We start from the raw sequence: 4,738 nt of genomic DNA on the forward strand, positions 1-4,738 counted from the left end.
GAGAATTAAGTGTGTCAAGAGTAACCTGGTGCTTTGTTGCTGTGAATGAATGGGGTTAACTTATTGTATAAAGATTTTATTTACAATTCATGCCTCTTTCTGACTGTTACATTTAAGCATGTGTAGAAATATGTTACTGAATATAAAACATTCACCTCTTAAGACAAGAAGAGGAAAGATGAAGATGAAATTACCAGTGTCACTGCTACACAAGCATGAGACCTGTTGTACTTTTCTGTCCTCTGGAGCGTATCTCACTTTTTTGTTTGTGAGAAACAAACTTGATATTGACAATTTTGTATGGACTGCATTTTGAGTCTATGTAATGCCCAGGTAGGCTTGGTGTGCTCAGTGTTGAGAGTGATTTCTCCAATTACATATGTAATAAGAATAAGAAATAGACCAAGATTGACTCTTCTCTTTTCAGAAAGAATGGTTAAACTATGAGAACACAGGAAATGTATTGATTTTGTATACTACTGTATAAATTATTTTACTGTATTTTGAACGTCTGATTTTGTATAATATTGTGTAGAAAATCTGTACAGCAAAGCAAAGTACAAGGACATGTATGTACAGCAGGCCTAATTCCTTACCTTGGCCACCTTCACATGGTCACCAGTTTGTAGCAATCCCAAGGTCAGTCAACATATAGAGGTTTTCCTATATTTGTTAAAGATAACAGTTTTTCCTTAAAAAATACTAGACAGTGACTCTTTCATGTGATTACCTAATTTAGGGTTGAGAGAAAATATGATTAAAATTTATCTGGTCCCTGAATATTACAATAACAAGGAGACAAAGAGTTTGTGAGATTAGACTACCATATCTCAGGAGTAAAGCCTAGTTACATCCTCATCAATTGAAAAACAGGCTTTGGTTTCTAACCAGAGAAATAATAATCCTAAGGAGTTCTACTAATACACGTCAGTTACAGTTAATGTCCACAGCATCTTCCTAAGCTCTACATCAAAATAAAAACTTTCCATCCTAAATCAATAGAATTAGTATTTGTCTGTAAAATGGAGAGATCCAGCATGAATTGTTAAGTGTAACTTGGGTTTCCCCAATCCCTGATCCTTAGTTCAATCAGAATAATCTAGATATTTATAGACTAATCCTGTAATTTTCCTTTCAACCTGGAGTGTGTGAACCTGGTCAACACACAACAATAGAGAAGTGTCTGTGCTTATTTCTCACATACCAAAACATCGTATGTGTGAAAATTTGCAGATAACACCATGTTATGGATAATCAGTGGTGAACTGTGTGCACATGTTTATACTCTTTATATTTTTGACTGCACTAATTGAAGCTTATGTAGGAGTATCAGCAATTGCTTCCTCTTCCTCTGTTTTGTCATTCAAGTCACAGGTATGAGAAACATTAAAGGAGGTGCCTTAACCCTGCAGAGAGAACAGGGACAGATCTAGAGGAAGGGAAATGTGAGAGAATAAGGAACTGAGAAGCAGAGAGAAGTAGCCCAAGATAGGAATAAGGGAAGGAATGAATAAAGGGGAGGAAATGGGGACATAGTGCTGAACACAAGGGTGTACAATGGAGACCCATACCTGAAGGAGACCCAGCAAAGCAAGATACACATCTTCATCAAGCAGAGAGGGGAAGCCAGAGGGACAACCTTTGTAGAAACTGATGGAGAAGTAACAAACTCAGAATCTTCGTGCTCAGCCACTTAAGAGTCTTCTCATGGATGGGGAGGACAGTCAGGCTGAGTACTGAATACAGTAGGATTCAACACCAAATCAGATGTGGTGACTTCATGGTCACCCCTGCTCTGATATTTCACCTGTGGAAAGGAATGCTAAACTGTCCAGGTTGATCTGATCAGCCTCCTCAAAGGAGTCTTCCTCTGCAAGTCCATTCCAGGGACAGGCAATAGGTTTAGGGAAAAATGGGAAGTGCAATGGATGAGTGCTGCAGGTGGGCTCATAAAAACAGCATATTCTCAAGAGCAAAGCCACGGTTGCATGTGAAATGACACAACAGATACAGTCAAAGGAAAGATGATGCCAGAGAGAAAAGACAAAAGAAATGAGTTGGTAGTAGAAACTTTCACTCTAAAGTAGGGATCACATGAATGCACAATAGTTCATAAAATGAAGTACAGGACCTACTTTTAAAGAAGAAAAAGCAGACTAATTTTATCATATAAAATTTATGAAAATAAGCTAACTGAATGATTATTTTCAACCTGGTTGCAAGAAGATCTTATGAAGGTAAAAAACATTAATTTTAAACCTGGTTGCTGACAGACGTTCAAAGCATTAGTAAAAATACCACCATCCCTAGTCAGTAGCTGCAGACAAGCAGCACGTCCTTTGAAACTTACAAGGACTTAAAGATAAAAATGATAGCTACATGTGTCAAATTAAGTGTCAAAATGAAAAAGATACTTTCTGATATGCTGTTTCAGATATAAGGAGTTACTCTACTGGTGGCTCATTGGAAGGATTACAAAAATGTGTTTCTAACAGTGTCTCAGAAGTTGAAGGATACTACCTTATTGGACAGAGTTTTTATTGTTTTCAAATATAATTTTTAACCAAATAACATTTCAAGATGATAGTCAAAAATTCTTTTACAATGAAATGCAAACAATTTAATGTCTCCTGCTATATGAAGCACTTGTACTTGTGGCATGAGCCAAGGTCCACATGGTCCCTGAGACCTCCTCCCTGCTGCATACTAGGGGCTTTGGTACCAGACTCCTCAGGGACTTGCAGCACTTTATGTAGCAGGTTCATTACAAATTCATGTTGCGTGTCTTTAAAATTTTTTAAAGTTAGCATTTGAAAACATTATAAATGCACAGGCTGATTTCATTTTTTTGTGTATGTGAGTGTGCTTCCAATGTTAAGTGTAAAGAAAAAGTTACTTTGTGCAGACAAGGAAAAGAGATCTGAAGACATCCAAGACTCTTCAAATCAATATTCCAGTGATTTTACTGGCATTTGAAAAACAATTTATAGGTTATTTGTCCATTCACTATGGTGTATGCACAAAATAAAGCTAATGGCAACACACCATCTTCTACTCACTCTTCACAAAATATTTACCTTTCCTTAAGAATGACGTGATCCTTTCTGCCTGTGGATGCTGCCGAGGAAGCATCGTTAAAGTGTCTCTTCCTCTTGCTGTCATGTCTAAGTCAGAGTCTCCTAAAGAGCCCGAACAGCTACGGAAGCTATTCTTTGGAGGGTTGAGCTTTGAAACGACTGATGAGAGTCTGAGAGCCATTCTGAGCCTTGGGGAAAGCTCACAGACTGCGTGGTAATGAGAGATCCAAACACTAAGCTCTCCAGGGGTTTTGTGTTTGTCACATATGCAACCGTGGAGGAGGTGGATGCAGCAATGAATGCAAAGCCACACAAAGTGGATGGAAGAGTTGTGGAACCAAAGAGAGCTGTTTCCAGAGAAGATTCTCAAAGCCCTGGTGCCCACTTAACTGTAAAAAAAACCTTTGTTGGTGGCATTAAAGAAGATACTGAAGAACATCACTTAAGAGACTATTTTGAACAGTATGGGAAAATTGAAGTGATTGAAATCATGACTGATGGAGGCAGTGGCAAGAAGAGGGGCTTTGCTTTTGTTACCTTTGATGACCATGATTCTGTGGATAAGACTGTCATTCAGAAATACCATACTGTGAATGGCCACAACCGTGAAGTGAGGAAAGCCCTATCAAAGCAAGAGATGGCTAGTGCTTCATCCAGCCAAAGAGGTTGAAGTGGTTCTGGAAGCTTTGATGGGGATCGTGGAGGTGGTTTTGGTGGAAATCACAACTTTGGCCATGGAGGAAACTTCAGTGGTCGTGGTGGCTTTGATGGCAGCCGTGGTGGTGGTGGATATGGTGGCAGTGGGGATGGCTACAATGGATCTGGTAATGATGGAAGCAATATTGGAGGTGGTGGAAGTTACAATGATTTTGGCAATTACAACAATCAGTCATCAAATTTTGGACCCATGAAGGTAGGAAATTTTGGAGGCAGAAGCTCTGGCCCTTATAGTGGTGGTGGCCAATACTTTGCCAAACCATGAAACCAAGGTGGCTCTGGTGGTTCCAGTAGCAGCAGTAGCTATGGCAGTGGCAGAAGGTTTTAATTATTATTCCCAGGAAACAAAGCTTAGCAGGAGAGGAGAGCCAGAGAAGTGACAGGGAAGCTACAGGTTACAACAGATTTGTGAACTCAGCCAAGCACAGTGGTGGCAGGGCCTAGCTGCTACAAAGAAGACAGACATATTTTAGACAATACTCATGTGTATGGGCAGAAAACTTGAGGACTGTATTTGTGACTAATTGTATAACAGGTTATTTTAGTTTCTGTTCTGAGGAAAGTGTAAAGCATTCCAACAAAGGGTTTTAATGTAGATTTTTTTTTTTTTTTGCACTCATGCTGTTGATTGCTAAATGTAGTAGTCTGATTGTGACGCTGAATAAATGTGTCTTTTTTTTTTTTAAAAAAGAATGACATGATCAATTATAGCTTAAAAATTTTCATAAAGAATATCTTTGTTCTTATTGAAAATTGAAGTCAACATAATTAAAATCACCATGTCAGAAGGTACATTTTAAAATTTACTTGTGATAAACCAAATATATATTTTGAATCATCTTAGCTTTCATAATTTAGAAAACCTACCAGTGATTATGAAGAGAGTTGAAAAGTCCAGTAAATTAATTATTTGCATTAATACAAATTGCATGAATATTTTGCTA

General features: G+C 38.2%; 1 pseudogene; it reads left to right on the top strand.

The window, feature by feature from the left end:
• The first annotated feature begins 3,160 nt into the window (after positions 1–3,160).
• On the top strand, positions 3,161–4,249 carry LOC100943320 (annotated as a pseudogene).
• The last annotated feature ends 489 nt before the right edge of the window (positions 4,250–4,738 follow it).

Source organism: Otolemur garnettii, unplaced genomic scaffold (genome assembly GCF_000181295.1).
Source record: "Otolemur garnettii isolate 467f Iridium unplaced genomic scaffold, OtoGar3 scaffold00484, whole genome shotgun sequence".
NCBI classification, from domain to species: domain Eukaryota; kingdom Metazoa; phylum Chordata; class Mammalia; order Primates; family Galagidae; genus Otolemur; species Otolemur garnettii.